This window comes from Sturnira hondurensis, unplaced genomic scaffold, assembly GCF_014824575.4.
Source record: "Sturnira hondurensis isolate 20B ecotype Veracruz unplaced genomic scaffold, ASM1482457v3 Scaffold0011576, whole genome shotgun sequence".
Taxonomy (NCBI): Eukaryota; Metazoa; Chordata; class Mammalia; order Chiroptera; family Phyllostomidae; genus Sturnira; species Sturnira hondurensis.
Genome location: NW_028084207.1, coordinates 386,361 through 405,947, shown reverse-complemented (window position 1 = coordinate 405,947; position 19,587 = coordinate 386,361). Strand labels below are relative to the sequence as shown.

The window sequence follows — 19,587 nt, the reverse complement described above, 5'->3', positions numbered from 1 at the left end:
TCAATCTCTTGCTCTCTTTTTTTCTTCTGATACCTTAGTTGATGTGAATGTTGTTACACTTGATGTTGTCCCATCTGTCCCTTAAACCTCCTCATTAACTTTTTTTTGTTTGTTTTTACTGTTTCCAATGGGACGCTTTCTGCTACCTTGTTTACACATTGCTGGTTCATTCTTCTGCTTCATCTGATCTGTTGATTCCATGTAATATATTCTTCCTTTCTGACTTTATTTTTTATGGTTTTAATCTCTTTGTATAAGTTCTCATTGAGTTCGTCTGTTTGTTTGCTAAGTTCATTGATCATTGTTATAAAGCAGTGTTTTGAACTCCGTATCTGGTAGATTGCTTGCCTCCTTTTTGTTTAGTTTTTTGTTTCTGTCCTCTTACCCTGTTCTTTCCTTTGGGCCACCTTTTTTGTCCCATCATTTTGGCTGACTCCCTGTGATTCTTTCTATGTGTTAGGTAGATCTGGTACGTCTCTGAGGCTTGGTATGGTGGCCTTATATAGTAGGTGTTTTATAAGGCCCAGTCTTGCTGTCTCTCTTGCCACCTGAGCTGGATGCTCCGAAGATATTCCTTGTGTGGATTGTGTGTGCCGTTGTTATTGAGCCTTGATTGCTGTTGGCACATCATGTACCTGGGCTTGTTCTTCATGCTGACTGGCTGTGAAAAGCATCTGTGACTACAGTGAACAAGCTGTTGTATTGGGGCTCACTGCAGGGAGGGTAAGTAACTTTATCTGTGCTCTGGTGCTTGCTGAGTTCACCATTTGGGTGTCATTTATGCAGCTAATTATGCGATGCTCTGGTGTTGTCTAAAGTTAGCCATCAAGTGTGTTAGTTCTGGTGCCTGTTGGGTTGGGCCCTGGATGCAAGCCAGGTTTATCTGCTGCCTGTGCCTGGCCTGGGGCCACCTGGTAGGAGCTACAAAATAATCTGTGGTTGTTGGCTGCCTGTGCTGTGTTGGATATGCCTAGAAGAGGCTTTGCTGCAAACTTAATAGAGTTTTGATATTTTACGAAAGTCTAGCATAGCTGGAGGTGGGCTGCTTGTGTGAACAGCTGCTGAAAGAGGTTCTGGAAGGTGTGCTAGCTGGGTGTGACCTGGTTTCAGGGAATCTTGGGGTGTGGTGACTAGAGTTAAGTTAATGGAGACTCAGATCTGGCACTTGCCCACACCTGCAGGGTGTGAGCGGGGAAGGCTTCAGAGGAACAATGGTGACTGCCCATACTTCTCTCCAGGGCAAGCTGCCACTGCAGTCATCTCTGAAGCCAAAAAATTGAGTTCCTTTTTTTATTTTTATTTATTTATCTTTAGAGGGGAAGGGAAAGAGAGAGGGAGAGAAATATAAATGTATGGTTGCCTCTTGTGCATTCCCTGCTGGGAACTGGCCTGCAACCCAGGCATGTGCCCTGACTGGGAATCGAACCGCGATTGTCTGGTTCACAGGCCTGTACTCAATCCACTGAGCTACACCAGCCAGAGCAATTGAGTTCCTTTTTTAATGTCCCTGGTGCGTTTCTACCTGCCATCCCTTCATTGGAGCTTAGGGCAAGTGTTTGTGGCTCTCTGTGTGGTGCTTCAAGAGGACACATGGGTCTACAGCAGCTGTCTGTCTCATTCAGATGGAATTCTCCCTGATTTTCACACCCAGATGTTGTGGAGACTCTTCTTACTGGCATGGGTGCTCTGGGCTGCGGTGTCTAGTGTGGAGCGGGCACCTTTTGCATCCCAGGGATTACCTCCACAGCCAGTTTATCCAGCCAGTTTTGCCTCTCTGCCCCTTCTATCAGTCTGGACATGACTCCTTCTTCATATCCTTAGTTATAGGAGTTCTGTTCAAAAAGTCTGTTGGTGGTTTTCAACGTGGCTGTTCTATAATTTAGTTGTAATATTGATGTGGTTGTGGAAGGGGATAAGCACACCATTTTTCCTATTCTACCACCTTGATCAGAACTGTAAATACATTTTTCTATTATTACTATGCATTAGTTTTGTTAGTTAGATTTTATGTTCTGACAGTGTTTCATTATCTTAAAGGCTGTATTACCAAAAAAGTTATATCAAGTAACTCTACCACTGTGAAAAAGTGGGAAATGCCAATTTTACTATATACCTGTAGTACTATAATTATATTTGCTTCATCTTTTATGGGTAAGAATGGTTCTTTTTGTTTAATTTATATTTATCTGACCACTGATAAGGTTGAATATTTTTCCATATGCTTGCTAGTGCGTATCTGATTATGTAAATTGTTTTCAGCAAATATTTGCTTTAACCACTAATTAATTCAGTTTATTTTTTGAGTACCTAGTACTACTTCTGCTGCTGCTACTACTACTATTACTACTACCGTGATGACTACTAGTGCTGTGCTGAAGTAAGGTTCAAGAGGTGTTATAGGAAATCGTGTTAGAGAGAGGGTCTAACACATACACGTGCCATAGTAGAGCCAGATATGGTTCGCTCTGGACTTGTGAGTGATAATATTAATAAGTACTCCGTAATCTAGTTACTGTGTGAAAGACACTTTCTAAGTGTTTTTTCTTCTTGTATTCATTTAATAAACAGCAATCCTATGCAATAGGTGCTTTGGTTATCCCTCATTTTTAAAGATAAAAACAGGGAGACACAAGGACTTTAATTATTTCCTTAAGTAATTCCTTAAGAGAAAATGCCAATAAATGATGAAATTGGGATTAAACTCAGGGAGTCTGATTCTAAAGTGTTTATTTTTGATTACTAATCTATACCACTGTATCATAGTTTTTTATGTTGGATTTGCATTAGTAGTAGTACAGAATGTTCATTTTTATTATCATGAAAAAGTATCTTGAAATGCTTATTAAAGTATTTGTATACTCTTTTCAGTTATGATTAGCATATTTACTTTAATAATTATCCTGCTAACTGAACAGTTAATGCAAATGTGACTTCAGTCCCTTATCTTGTTATCTAACCATCTGTGTCAAATTCTTTTTTTCTTAGCTGTGTATGCCTTTTTATCCACTTGAAAGAAATAAACTTAAATAAAGAAATTGCCTTTCATAGCCATTACTGAATTTTTAGCAAGGAAATTTTAGGATGTCGATGTATAGGTGAAGATGTAGGTATGTAATAAACATGTCAAAAAGCACATTTTGAACTAATGAACTAATTCTTTAAGTAAAAAGAGTTTGCTGAAATATATACATCTCAGTTTTGCCAATTTTTTTATGTTAAGACTCTAGAGTGTTAAATAGTATTATGTTGAAAATTAAAGAATCAGAATAAAATTATGTCTGAGATTATGTCATAAGCATTTAAACCTTTCATAATTTTGTACCATTCTAAGCATTGGGTAAAATTTCACCTCACTGTGCAAAAGGCAATGTGTCTGAACAGTGTTTAACTTATAAAGTTGTATTCCTTTCTTACACACACACACGCACACACACACAATTGATATAAAATTGGAACATGTGCCGGTATTTGTTGGTAGTCTATAGAATAGTTTTGGCACATAACAGACATTCAGTAAATATATTTTCAGTGAGTGAATAATTGTATTATATGTCTCTGTTTTATATCTGATCAGTATCAATTTGTTAGTAAGAAGGGTGAAAACCTGGATGTTTACAGATTTAATTGAAACCAAACTTTATGGACATAATGCAACTGAACATATTTCGACAGTTTTAAAGAATTCTAATCAAGGAAACATTAAATTCACATGTAAATGATGATAGTTTTTAAAGTATTCTTGTTTTTCAGTATCTGTTAGAAGGAAGTGTGTGGTGAATTTATTTGCAATACAATGAATTACCATTTGATTAAAAATTGTTTTGCTATGCAAATAGAATATATATGACGAGCTTTCAAATGGTAAGCAAGGAAGAAAAGGATGCATCAAATCTCTTTTTCTTATTAAATTTTCAGGTGAAGGGAAGTGGCTCAGAAACATTGACTATTACCGTTTAGATGGTTCTACTACTGCACAGTCAAGGAAAAAATGGGCTGAAGAATTTAATGATGAGACCAATGTGAGGTAGGAAACCTTTTCCCTTTTGTAGAGCTATTAAAAATAATTTTAAATCTACATACAGTAATCATTACTCTTTTTAGTGTATGCTTATACACTTTTTGACAATTATAAGATACACTCAAGATATAAAATGATTTCATCACCCCTTGAGAAAATTCTCTCATGGAATCATGCAGTTTGTAACGTTTTGAGTCTCACTGCGTTCACAAAGCAGAATACATTTGAGATTCATCCGTACTGCTATCTATGTCAGTAGTTTGTTCCTTTTTATTGTTGAGTAATATTCCATTCTATAGATGTATTACAATTTATTTGTACTTGATAGACATTTAAGTTGTTTCTAGGTTTTGGAATTAAAGTTGCTCTAAGCATTCATGTGTAAATGTTTGTGTGATCCATAGATATTTACCTAAGTGAAATGAAAATCCTGGAGTGCAATTCCTGGGTTGTATGGTACATTTATGTTTAGCTCTGTAAGAAACTGGCAATTTTTGAAGTGCTTGTACAATTTTTTCATTTTCACCAGCAGTGTGTATTCCAGTTGCTCTTCATCCTTGGTTAGCACTTGGTATTACTGTGTTTTTTAAAAATTATTTTGTCCATTCTAATGGGTACACAATCACATGCTATTTCATGTGATTTTAATTTGTATTTCCGTGATGACAATTAATGTAGGGTATCTTTTCATGTGCTTATTTGCCATTTCTATGATCTTTGGTGACAAATTTGTTAACAGGGTTTGATGTTAACAAAGTATTCCTGATCTCTTATATTTATTTTAGAAGTTTGAGTCATATATAGTTGACTCTTGAGCAGTCTGATAGTTAGGGGCACCAACAGTTGAAAATGCACCTATAAGTTTTGAATTCCCCCCAAATTAACTGCTAATAGGCTACTGTTGACTGGAAGCCTTAGTGATAACACAAGAAGTCAATTAACACATATTTTTGTATGTAAATGTACTGTATTTTTACAATGAAGTAAGCTAGAGAAAAAATGTTACTAAGAAAATCATAAGGATCATATGGTATTTGTCTTTCACCGCCTGGCTTATTTCACTTAGCATAATGCTCTCTAGTTCCATTCATGCTGGTGTGAAGGTTAGGAACTCCTTTCACTCTGCTGTGTAGTATTCCATTGTGTAAATGTACCATGTTTTTTTTTAATTCATACATTTAGTGTAAAGTTATAAAAGTATATGTTTAAATGACTATTTAAAGAATAGTACAGCCCTGGCTGGTGTGGCTCAGTTGGTTGGGTGTTGTCCCACAAAGCAAAAGGTCACCAGTTTGATTCCTGGTCAGGGTACATGCCTGGGTTGCAGGTTTGGTCTCTGGTCAGGTGCATACTAGAGGCAACCAATAGATGTTATGTTTCTCTCTCACATCAGTGTTTCTCTCCCTCCCTTCTCTTCTCTCTCTAAAAAAAAGAATAGGTACACTATTATATTCTGTTTACTGTGTTTTTAAAAATTATTATTTGTGTGAAGGAGTAATTTTATTAACTGAGTAACCATAATTTAATTTGTCAAACTGAAACTAAACCATCGACTTTCTCAGTTTCCCAAATTTGTAAGTACCACAATAGCATATGATTTCTGTCATAACATTTCATATTTTATTAGCAGTAAGGAACGACATTGAAATGTGGATCCTGAGCTGTCAGCTTGGGTTACTCGCTAGCAAATTAACCCCCACCCCTCACAAATAATAAGCCAAAAAGTGTCTCTAATTCAAATTCATTTTATATACATACATATCATGTCTTCGATGGGTTACTCTTGAGTATCTAAACCTGACTGGATTATATTCACAAATGTTATAGATTAAGACTGCTGTCTGTGTTCTATTTTTTCACAACTCAATAATTTTCAGAAAATAAAACATAAATACAATATTTGTTTATGGCACTCCAGTTGAAAAATACATTAAGGTAAAACTTAGAGATAATGACCATTTCTAATATTGTCTTATGTGCCCAGAAGATAGTTTTCAACAGTCTAAGGGTGCTTATTTAGCTTGATACTGAATTTTAATACTGATAATGATATTGCATAGGGTTTTTAACTGTTTATTTATAAATAATTATAGATTCACTAGGACTTACAAAGATAGTATAGAGAGGGCCTGTGAATCCATCACCTAATATTTTTGAGAACAAATGTCTTACATACTTGAATATATCAGTGTATATACATATTTATCACATATGTAAAGATTCCTATAACCACCACTGCAGTCAAGGTACAGAAATATTCCATCACTGCAGAGATTGTTCTCTTATAGTCACACCCATTCTTATCACCAACCTGGCCATTATCCCATCCTCCTGGCAATAACTAATTTGTTCACCATCTTTATAATTTTGTCAAATTGAAAGTGTTGTATAAATTATATTATCCTATGTGTGATTTTTGGAGATTGGTGTTTTTCACTCAGCATAATGCCCTTTAGTTCCATTCAGGTTGCATATATCAATAGTCTGTTCCTTTTTATTACAGAGTCGTATTCCATGGTAGGGATATACCAGTTTATTTAATACAAATTGTACATCTATTGCATGGCATTTTAGTTGTTTACAGGTCTGGCTAGTACTGATAAACCTGTTATGAACATTATGTACTAATTTTGTGTGGACCTAAGGTTTCATTTCTCTAGGATAAATGCCCAGGAATGCAATTGATAGGTTACGTAGTAAGCGACTATTTAGTTTTTTAAAGAAACTGCCAAACAGATTTCAGAGTGGCTGTACCATTTTTTATTCACACCAGGAAAGTTTGAGAGATCAAGTTTCTGCATCCTCACCAGCATTTCATGTTATCACTGATTTTCATTTTAGATGTTCTGATAGGTATGTAGTAAGTAGTATATCATCATGGTTGTATTTGGCATTTCTCTTATGGTTGGTTATATTGAACTGTCTTCTGATGTGTATTTGCCACATGTGTATTATCCTCTTTGGTGAAATGTTTCTTCATGTCTTTGTTCATTTTCCAATTGGATTGCTTGCTCTTTTTCTTTTGAAAAATCCTCACCCTAAGATGTCTGTTGATTTTAGAGAAAGAGGAAGGGACAGAGAGAGAAACACTTATTGGTTGTCTCTCATACATACCCTGACCGGGCCTTGAACCCACAACCTTTACAGGACTATGTTCCAACCAACTGAACCACCCAGCCAGGGTAGATTGCCTGCTTTTTTTATTGTTGAGTTTTAAAAATTCTTTATATTATTTATTTATATATATATTTTTTATTGATTATGCTATTATAGTTGTGAAAAACAAACCAATTTCCCCCTTTGCCCCGCTTCACCTGGTACCCCCATTCTCTGCAGCAGTACCCTCCCATAGTTCATGTCCATGAGTTGTGCATGTAAGTTCTTTGGTTTCTCCATTGCCTGTACTGTTCCTAATATCCCCCTGTCTATTCTGTACCTGCCATTTATGCTCCTAAATCCCTGTACCTTTTCCCCATTCTTCCCCCCTCAGCTGATAACCCTTCAACTGAAACAAAAAGGTCACTTTGGGTGAGATCCAGTGAATAGAGAGGGTGGAGCATGGGGGTCAAGGCATTTTTGGTCAAAAACTGCTGAGAACTCAACACTCGTAAATCACCCATCATGAAATGGGCAAACACATTGAAAAGGCCTTCCAAAAAATTTCCTGAAGCCGAACACAATCTCTCATGACAATGCCAGCTGATACACTGATACAGATGGATTCCTAGAGTACTACCTAGTGGGGAAAGTCTATACCACAAGGGGACCATCCTCCAGAAGATAATTCTGGATTTTTTTGGTTCTCCCTCGTATGCTCTGTTTTCTGATTCTCTCCCAAGGTCTTTAACGTAGCAAACATTTTTAATTTTGATGAAGTCTAGTTTATCCATATTTTTGTTTTTATTTTTTATGTCAAGTCTAAGAACTCTTACCAAAGCCCTAGATCCTAATTTAAAGATTTTCTTCTAAACATTTTATAGTTTTACATATTTTACAGATTTCATTTATTTAGTTTTAGACAGAGGAGAAGGGAGGGAGAAAGAGTAATGGAACATCAATGTGTAAGAGAAACATCAATCAGCTGCCTCTCACACGCCCCCATATGGGGACCTGGCTTGCAACCCAGGCTTGTGCCCTGACTGGGAATTGAACTGTTGACCATTTTCCTTCATAGTCCTGTGCTCAACTCACTGAGCCACACCAGCCAGGGCCTCTTACCTATATCTTTAAAAATCTTGCAAGGATCACAACAGCAGTGCTATAGTTTTACATTTTACATTTAATTGTGAGCTGCATTTTGAATTAATTTTTGCATAAGATGTGAGACTTTAGCTGGAGTTTATTTTTCTCTTCTTTTTTCTTTTGACTGTTAATGTCCACTTGGTCTAACATCATTTGTTGAAAAAGCTGTCTCCAACCAATTGACTGTACTTGCTCTTCTATTCCCCATGACCCTTCCTTTGCCAGTACCACAGTCTTAATTATTGTAGCTATATAGTAAGTCTTAGTAATAGGTCAAGTGATATCCCCTACTTTATTCTAACTTTCCCAAATTCTTTTAGCTAGTCTAATTTTAATCTTTGCCTTTATATATAAATTTTGGAATACTCTTATCTATACCTTTTTTTTAAGGGGAGGAAGCATGCATTTATTTTTAGAGAGAGGGGAAGGGAAGGAGAAAGTGGGAGAGAAACATCAGTGTGTGGTTGCCTCTCATGTGTCCCCTACTGGGGACCTGGTGTACAACCCAGGCATATGCCCTGACTGGGAATCGAACCAGCGACCCTTTACTTTACAGGCCCACACTCAATCAACTGAGCTACACCAGCCAGAGCCTCTTACCTGTATCTTTAAAGATCTTGCAAGGATCTAAACAACAGTGCATTAAACCTGTTACCATGGGCCTCCGAACCAGAGGATCGCAGTTCAGTTCCCAGTCAGGGCACATACCTGGGTTGCAGGCCAGTTCCTGGCAGGGGACACACAATGTATTGTGTGTCCCCGGCAGAGGCAACCATACACTGATATTTCTGTCCCTCTCTCCTTCCCTTCCCCTCTAACAATAAATAAATAAAATTTTTTAAAAACCTGTTACCAATTAGGGAAGAATTAATATCTTCGCTCTGATGAGTCTTCCGTGAACATAGTATCTCTCTATGTAGATCTTTGATTTCTTTGGTCAATGTTGTGTAGTTTTTAAGCCCTGTATATATTTTGTTAGATTTATACCTAGATATTTCATTTTTTAAGTATTTGTAAATGATATGGTATTTTTTAATCCTCACCTGAGGATATATTTATTGATTTGAGAGAAACTTTGTTCCTTTAATCCCTTTGTCTCCCTCAGTTATAACTATCTACATATTTAATATCTAATATAATCTAACATTTATTAGATTTGATTTATTAATCATAATATATTTATTAGGTATGGCTTATACATCATGTAATATATTTATCTACATAAATATATTGACACATCAGAGAGTGTAATAATTTTTCTTAACCATCAAGCTTAATTTTGAAAACATAAAGAAAAATATTTTACCCACTCATATGTTTTATTCTTTTCATTGTTGTTTCTTCCTTCCTAATGTTTCAGCATTCCTTTGATCATTTCCTTTCTTTTTTGAGAACATTTTTAGTCATTTTTTCAGGGCAGAGCTACTGGCAACAGTCTCTGAGTATCTTCATCTGAGAATTCCCTGATGACTGCTTTGTTTTGAAGGGTGTTTTAGCTGGATATAGAATTTTGGTGTGGCCGCTCTTTTTCTAGCCCTTGAAACATATTGTACTACTTTCTTCTGGCCTCCATGACTTCTTATGAAAAACCTGCTGTTTTTATGAGTTTAGCTTTTTTAGATTCCACATGTAAGTGACTTGTCTCAGGATAATATACTCAAGGTTCATATGCAGAATTTTCCTCTTTCTCAGCTTAATATGTATATATATAGTGTGTATACACCATATCTTCTCTTTCCATTCATATATTGATGGGCACTTGGGTTATTTCCCTGTTATGGCCATTGTGAATGATATTGCAATAGACATGGGAGTGCATACATCCCACTGACACCCATTTTTTATTTCTCTTGTGTATAAACCCAGAAGTGGAATTGCTGGATTACATAGTAGGTCTAGTTTTAATTTTTTTGAGAAATCTCTATATTGTTTTCCATAGTGTGTGAACCAGTTAGTGAATATAGGTAACAAACAGTATTTAATTATCATAATCAAACATGCTCAGAGACTAGAACTTAATTATTCTAACCACTAAAAAATGATAATTATGGAATGCGATCAAGGTGCTAATTGTTGTTACAGTGGCAATCCTATTGTAACATGTAAATGTTGAATTGACCTGTGGTACACCTCAGTTTTACACAATGTTATATATATTTCAAATATATTTTAAAATTTTCTATTCTTTTTCCTCCAAAATTCTAATATTCTAATTCTTTTTCTCAAAAAATTAAGAATAGAGTTACCATGTGAACTAGCAACCTCTCTTCTTTGTTATCTACCCCCCAATTTTGAAGACATTTGGGAAGATATATGGACCCATATGTTCATTGCAGCATTCATTATTCATGGTGGCCAAGACTTGTGAACAGTTGATGTATCCTTCATTAATTGACTGGATAAAGAATATGTATGTGTACACAGTAGGAATCATATATCAATAGATGAAAAAAAGTATGTGAAAAATTCCATCACTTGTTTCTGATAAAAACTCTCAGCAAAGTGGGAACATACTTCAACATAATAAAGGCCATATATAACATACCCACAGCTAACATCATTCTAAATGGGGAAAAGCTAAAAGCGTTTTCTTTAAGGTCAGGAAAAGGATTGGGTTGTCTACTTTTACTTAGTGCAATGTATTGGAAATCCTAGCCACAGTCAGACAAAAAGAAGAAATAAATGACATCCAAATTGGAAAGGGAAAAGTAAAACTCATTATTTGCAGATGACATGATACTGTATATAGAGAACCCTACAGATCCCACCAAAAAATGACTAGAACTGATGAATTAATTTAGTAAAATAGCAGGATACAAAAATTAATATTCAGGTATCTATTGTATTTTTGTACCAATAATGAACTACAAGATCGAAAAATTAAGAAATCAGTACCATTTACAATCGCAGCAAAAACTAAAATAAAATACCAAGGAATATATTTAACCAATAAGATAAAAGAGCAGTATTTGGAAAATTACAAGACGATAAAGTAAGAAATCCAAGAAGATACAAATAAATAAAAGCATGTTAAAATGTCCATAGTATCACCCTTACAGGTGTGGCTCAGTTGATTGGGTATTGTCTTGCAAAGCAAAAGGTCACTTGTTCAACTCCTGGCCAGGGCACTTCCTTGGGTGGTGAGTTTGGTTCCTGGTTGGGGAGCATATAGAAGGCAGCTGATCAATGTTTCCTTCTCGCATCAGTGTTTCTCTCCCTCTTTTTCTCTCTCCCTTCCCCTCTCTCTAAAAGTAAATAAATTATTTTTTAAAATGTCTGTATTACCCAAAACTGTCTATAGTTTAAATGAAATCCCTATAAAAATGAACAATAGCATTTTTCACAGAAGTTAGAGCAAATAATTTTAACATTTACTTGGAGCCACAAAACACCCTGAATAGCCATAGCAATCTTAGAAAAGAACAAAGTTGGAGAAATCATACTACCTGATATCAAACTATACTACAAGGCTGTAGCAATAAAAACAATATGGTACTGGCATAAAAACCCATATAGATCAATGGAACGGAATAGAGAGCCCCAAGTTAAACCCATGCCTTTGTGGTCAGTTAATATATGACAAGGGAGGTAAGAGCATACAATGGAGTAAAGACAGTCTATTCAATAAATAGTGTTGGGAAAATTGAACAGATACATTAGAATATGAAACGACCACCTTACACTATATACATGAATAAACTCAAAATAGATTAAAGACTTAAATAAAACTCCTAGATGAGAACATAGTAAAATCTCTGAGCAGTATTTTTTTTCTGGTATGTTTTCTCGAGTAAGGGAAACAAAAGAAAAACAAATGGGGCTACATAAATTTGAAAGTGTTTTGCACAACAAAGAAAACCATCAACAAAACAAAAAGCCTGCAGAATGGGAGAATATATTCAGCAATGATATACCCAATGTGAGGTTAATATTCAAAATTTTTAAAATATATATTTTATTGATTATACCACTACAGTTGTTCTATTCCCCCTTCATTCTCCTCCACCCTGCACACCCTCTCCCCCACCATTCCCTCCCTTTAGTTTATGACGTGTGTCAAGTTCTTTAGATTCTATATTTACCCCACTATTCTTGCCCTCCCCCATATCCATTTTCTACCTACTGTCTATGCTATTTTCTGTACCTTCTCTCCCCTTCTCCTCCTCCCACTCCCCTGTTGCTAACCATCCATGTGTTCTTCATTTCTATGGTTCCACTCCTGATCTAGCTGTCCTCTAGGTTTGCTTTTGTTTTAAGTGTGGTTGTTAATACCTGTGAGTTTGCTGTCCTTTCACTGTTGATATTTTTCATCTTTTTCTTATATAAGTCCCTTTAGCATTTCATATAATAAGGGCTTGGTGATGATGAACTCCTTGAACTTGACCTTATCTGAGAAGCACCTTAACTGTCCTTCCATTCTAAATGAAAGCTTTGCTGGATAGAGCAATCTTGGATGGAGGTCCTTGCCTTTCATGACTTGGAATACTTCTTTCCAGCCCATTTTTACCTGTAAGGTCTCTTTTAAAAAATCAGCTGACAGTCTCATGGGAACTCCTCTGTAGGTAACTGTCCCCTTATCTCTTGCTGCTTCTAGGATTCTCTCCTTCATTTGAATCTTGGCTAATGTAATTATGATGTTCTTTGGTGTGTTCCTTCTTGGGTCCACCTACTTTGGGACTCTCTGAGTTTCCTGGATTTCCTGGAAGTCTATTTCCTTTGCTAGACTGGGGAAGTTCTCCTTTATTATTTTTTCAAATAAGTTTTCCCCTTCTGGCTGTTTCTTTCCCCCTTCTGGTACCCCTATAATTCGGATGTTGGAACGTTTAAAGATGTCCTGGAGGTTCCCAAGCCTCTCCTCATTTTTTTGAATTCTCATTTCTTCATTCCTTTCTGGTGGGATGTTTTGTTCTTCCTTTTGGTCCATTCCATTTATTTGAGTCCCAGTTTCCTTTCCATCACTATTGGTTTCCTGGACATCTCCCTTCATTTCAATTAGTTTAGCCTTCATATGTTCCTCTAATTTGTGACTAATATCAACCAGTTCTGTGAGCATCCTGATCACCAGTGTCTTGAATTGTGCTTCTGAGAGGCTGGCAATTTCTCGGTTGCTTAGAGTTATTGGCTCTGGGACTTTGAGTTCTTCTTGCACCATCTTTTGGGCTGTTCGTGTCTGTTCCATAGCAGGATCACAGCCCTAAAGTGTTCACTAGAACAGGGCAACTAAGTCGCTGGGTTGTGACCCTGTATGTGGGGGCGGGGTCAAAGAGGAGCAGTGGCGTCCCATCTGCCGCCTTCCAGCTTGGCCCCCACAGGTGGGGCACCTGCACCGTCACCGGGGCCCTCGCGTTTCGTCCCACTGCACGCAAGTGTGCCACCGCCGTCAGCTCTCGCCCCCTGGGGCCTGCGCGGTCTGTCTTACTGTGCGCAAATGTGCAACCTCGGTCCGTCTGCCCCATATGGGGATCTTTCCTGCCCGACGCTGCTCCGCTGGTGGCTCCGCCCCTCTTACCGTCCCTGTTGAACGGTTAGTTTTTGTCGGACTTCCGTATAATTCAGTTTTTCTGTTCTTTGGCTGTGTCTTTGTTCTCCAAACCTTTGTTGTATTCAAACTTGGTTGTGGGAGAAGGCACAGTGTTTCCACCTATGCCTCCATCTTGGCGGAAGTCCTCTTAATATTCAAATTTTATGAAGAGCTCATTCAACTGGACACCTGAAAAACCAAGCAAGCCAATTAAAAAATGGGCAGAGAACCTGAATAGACACTTCTGCACAGAGGACATACAGATGGCCCATAGGCATATAAAAGATGCTCAACATCACTAATCATCAGAGAAATGCCAGTTGAAATCACAATGAGATACCATCTCACACGTGTCAGAATGGCTCTCATCAGTAAATGAACAAGTGCTGCTGAGGATGTGGAGAAAGTGGAACCCTCATGCACTGTTGGTGGGAATGCAGAGTGGTGAGACTGGTGGAAAGTGGTGTAGTTGTTCCTCAAAAAATTAAAAATAAAGGTACCTTATGATCTAGCTATTCTGCTTTTGGGTATATATCTGAAGAATTGTAAAATACTAATCTGTGAATGTATATGTATCACTAGGTTCATTGCAGTGTTGTTTACAATATTCAAAATACGGAAGCAGCCCAAGTGTCTACCATTAGACAAGTGGATAAAAAAGCTATGGTACTAATATACAGTGGAATACTACTTGGCCATAAGAAAACAATGAAATTTTACTATTTGCTACATGATGGGTAGCCCTAGAGGGTATTATGCTAAGAGAGAGACAAATACCACATGATTTCACTTATATGTGGAATCTGGTGTAACAAAATGAACTAATAAGCAAAGTAGAGGTAGACTCATAGATTAAGCAGGTGGACAGCTGTTGTGGGGGAGGGGTGAATGGTTGAACAAAAAAGACAAAAGAACTCATGGACATGGACAACACTGGGGTGATTGCGGGTGGGGGGGGCGGTGTGAAGAGATAGAGGAAACTGAAGGGGGAAAGCTGGTGATGGATGGAGACTTGACTTGGGCTGGTGAATACAATACAGTGTACAGATGATGTATTATAGAACTGTGAACCTGAAACCTGTAGTATTTGTTAACCAGTATAAACCAAATAAATTCAATGAAAAATACATGTGATCTAAAGAACAAAAGAAATAAACATATACAACAAACAGGCTCATAGATACAGAGAACGTTTCAGTGGAGGATCATTTAGAGAGCTGGGTGAAAATGGTGAAGGGATTAAGAAATACAAATTGGCCCTGGCCTGGTGGCTCAGTTGCTTGGAGCACAGTCTCATACATCAAAAAAGGTGTGGGTTTTATACCTATGAGGGCGATACCTAGGTTGATGATTCCTAGAGGCCAATTGATGGTTCTCACATTGATCTCTCTCTCCCCCCTCCCTCCTCCCTCCTCCCTTTCTCCTTTCGTCTTCCTCTCTCCTTCCCTCCCTTCCTCTCTTTTAAAATCAATAAACATATTCTTGAGTGAGGATTTACAAAATACAAATTGGTAGTTAAAAAATAGTTACAAGAATATAAAGTACAACATAGGGAATATGGCCAATAATCTTACAATAACTATGGATGGTGTCAAGTAGGTACTAGAATTATTGGGAGGGTCATTTTGTAATGACATAATTGTCTAACCACTATGTTGTACAGCTGAAACTAATATGAAATAATGTTGAATGTCAAGTGTAATTGAAAGATAAAATAAAATGATAGTGAAACACCCCTGGCTGGTGTAGCTCAGTAGATTGAGCACGGGCCTGCGAACCAAAGGATTGCAGTTCGATTCCCAGTCAGGGCAAATGCCTGGATTGCAGGCCAGTTCCCAGCAGGGGATGCACGAGAAGCAACCATACATTAATATTTATCTCCCTCTCTCCTTCCCTTCCCTCCCTTGTAAAGATAAATAAATAAAATCTAAAATAAAATAAAATAATAAAAAATTTAAAAAATAGAAAGTAAACCTTTAAAAATAGTAGTGAAACAATTCGTTATTCATAGGCTGAAAATGAACCTTTACCCTAAGTCTCACCCTATTTTAAAATCAAGTGAAAATGAATTATAAATGTAAATCATTATACTTGTTAAGAAAACATGGAAGAAAATCCTCAGGAAGTAAGATTGGGCAAAATGCTCTTAGTCACTGTCCCTGGCTGGTGTAGCTCAGTGGATTGAACACGGGCCTGCGAACCAAGGGATTGCGCTTCGATTCCCAGTCAGGGCACATGCCTGGGTTGCAGGCCAGTTCCCAGCAGGGGACTCACAAGAAGGAACCATACATTGATATTTCTCTCCTTCTCTCCTTCCCTTCCTCTCTAAAGATAAATAAATAAAATCTTTTTAAAAATGCTCTTATTCACGATACCAAAGACATGTAATTCATGAAAGAATAAATCAATAATTGGACAATCAAAATTATAAATTTTTGTCTGTGAGAAACAGTGTAAGAAGAGGGGGAAAAGCCACAAACTTAGAGAAAATATTTGTAAACTGCATATTTAACACAAGACTCATATAAAGAATTCTCTAAATGTAACAGTTAGAAAACATTGTTCAGTTTGAAAAGGCCAAGGACTTAAACTGATATTTCACTGAAGGAGGATCTGTGTGTTGCAAGTTGATGACCACATGAAAAGATGTCCCATCATTAGGCAATGGGAAAATAAAAATTACTCACAAGGAGATACCATTTTATATCCATCTGAATATTTGAAATGAAAAATAGTGACAATACCAAATGTTGGCAAGGATACGGAGAAACTTGGTATGTCCTTCAGTGCTGGTGAGAATATAAAACGGTTCAACCACTCGTCCTGAAAAACAGTTTAGTACTTTGTTGTGTTTTTTTTTAAAGAAAACTGAACAGTTAAACATAATGCTTACTGTGCAACCCTGCAGTCACACTGTTTGACATTTATGCCAGAGAATTAAAAACGTGTTTTCACATAGAAACCTATTCATAGATGTTCATAGCGTCTTTATTTGTAATCACCAAAACTGGGAACAAGGCAGATAACCTTTAACATGAGAATGGATAAACAAATGGTGGTATAGCCATATAATAGAATACTGCTCAACAATAAAAAGGAGTGAGCTGTTTATATTGATCCAGTCAACACCTGGCACAGCTCTAAGGGGCTTTATGCTAAGTGAAAGATGCCAATGTTTAGAGGTTACGTACAGTATGATTCCATTTATATGGCCTTCTGGATGTGACAAAATTATAGTGATAGAGAACAGATTAGTGGTTGTCATGTAATTTGGGTTAAGGGTAGGTTGTAAATACTAGGGTGTTAACATAAAGGAGTTGTGTGTGTATGGTGATGGAAAATTCTTTACCATGCTGTGATCATGGTTATATGATTCTACATACATGATAAAATTTCACAGAACTGTACACCAAGCAAACAAGTACATATAAAATGTGAAATTTAAATGGGCTCTGTGCCTAGTATTATACCAATGTCAGTTTCCTGGTTTTGACAATGTGCTGCTGTTATGTAAGTTATCACCACTGGGAAAGCTGTATGGATGGTACATAGGAACTCTGTACTACTCTTGAGACACTCATGTGACCCTTGAACTATTTTCAAAGGTTATAATACAGAAAGGCAATACCATGAGTTGTCAGGGATCTGGAACAACTGGAACTCTCATACACTGCTGGTGGGGGTGTAAATTGGAATAGCCACTTTGGAGAACTATTTGTTCAGCTTTAACAGCACCATACACATACTGTATGACCCAGCAATTCTACCTTTAGGTATATACCTAATAAAACATATGTCTTTACCAACAGACCTGTAAAGCAACACTATTCAAATAATGGTTCATGTTTTATTTTGTTTTTAGTGTATGTATCCTTTAATAGTGATGGTTATTATTTTTTAAAAATCTAAAAATATCCTGGTTAGTGTATCTCAGTATAGACTTATATATATTCCAGCCTGAATAATATTAAAGGTTACCTGTATTTTTCAACCCATAAGACGCATCTAGGTTTTAGAGGAGGAAAATAGGAAAAAAAGTTTTGAAGCAAAAAATGTGGTAAAATGTTTAATAATATAAATAACATAGTATTTCACCAATGTAAATGTAAACAACTCGACAACAGCATTAAGAACCATTATTCCTCACCCTGGCTGGTGTACCTCAGTGAATTGAGCACAGTCCTGCGAACCACACAATCATGGTTCGATTTCCAGTCAGGGCACATGCCTGGGTTGCAGGCCAGTTCCCAGCAGGGGACTCACGAGAGGCAATCATGCATTGATACTTCTCTCCTTCCCTTCCCCTCTAAAGATAAATAAATAAAATGTTTTAAAAAAAAAGAACCATTATTCCTCCAGAATGGGGGGGGGGGTCATCTTATAGTCCAAAAATACAGTACATAGTTGGAAAATAATTCTTAATAATAGTTCAGTCACTTCTGTCTGTTTCTTTGTCTTTTTCTTTTTGAGGACAGACTCAAACAATGTTGCTTCCTATGGGTATGCTTTTAAAACCTAAATATGTCACTGGCCACATGTATACCTTATAAAAAATAGCTATTGCAAATTAGACTGCATTGCAATTGTTTATGTGTCCATTGTCTTATAGTCAGTAGTCTTCTTTAGTGCAGTGACCAGGTATTTTTTCATCTTTTATATTCCCAATCTAGCTTAGTATTTGGGATGCATAACAGTTTGATAAACATTCTTATTAAACCCATTCAAGTTTTCATTAGTGGATGGATACCAAAGAGTTGTGAAGTTCTCTATGAAGTTTCCTTTGTGTGTGTGTGTGTCATTTTAACCTACGTAGTTTATACTGTTGTATATGTTTGATCCTTTTGCTCGTACAGAATAGGTGTAAATAAATGGAATTTGGGAGCAGCATTTACCCATAAATCCTTACAAATGCTCACCAATTAAAGAAAGCACAATTTGTTCTCTGTAATGAGTATGTTTTGTTAGAGAAGTATAAAGAAGAAAATAATTATAGTGATGATAGTGACCAGGGATAACCATTATTAACATTATATGTATGTTTGTTTGTTTTTTAATGTAGGTCCAGTTATACTTTGTAAGATTCTATAGCCTGTTTTTTCATATAATATCATAGATTTTTAATTTTAATGTAAATAGTTGAAGAGCCAGAGTATAATTTAGTCCTCCGTGTTATACAGATTTTTGTTTTCAACCTTATGTTCTTATAAGGCTTTGTGTATAAAGGCATTTAGGGAGGTTGTGGAGAGCTTGTTATATTCCAGGGGTTTTCTCACTCTAAGTTGCCAACAGTGAACAAATTACATAGTTATTCAATGGAATATTAGGCAGCTACCAAGAATGATATTTACCAAGAAATTTGAGGAAATGCTCATAGTTCCTTGAACAACCCTTTCCTACTCTTGCAGGTAACCAGTATCAATTCTTGGCAGTTCATCTGGTGTTCACTTACATATACCTTTTCTTCCAGCCAAAGTGGGAATTTATCCACATGTACACATACACCTTTCCTATTTGTTTTCTCAATATATTTTATCATAATATTTGTCTAAATCAGAGTATTTATGTTATTGTGACTATGTAAATATTTACACTGAAGCCATTTGAAGTACTGTGATTACTTTTACTTTCTTGTATATCTGTTTGTTTTTGTTGAAGTAATAGTTTTTACTGTTTGCTTAGTTTTCTGTGAACCTATCACTCATTCTTAAATTCTTCTACAGAAATATAAATTCTGGTGTTCTGACACAGCAGGTAGCCAACCACTTTCATTTTGTTTTTCTCCCATTGAACACGTTCTACCCAGAGT

General features: G+C 36.6%; 1 protein-coding gene across 1 annotated transcript in view; it reads left to right on the top strand.

Moving 5' to 3' along the window:
- Positions 1-3,846: 3,846 nt before the first annotated feature.
- Positions 3,847-19,587, top strand: part of LOC118996745 (transcriptional regulator ATRX) — a 52,704-nt gene continuing 36,963 nt past the window's right edge. The window contains exon 1 of the mRNA XM_037060298.1: positions 3,847-4,024. The gene's annotated coding sequence lies outside the window, so the exon portion shown is untranslated. The remainder of the gene's footprint in view (positions 4,025-19,587) is intronic.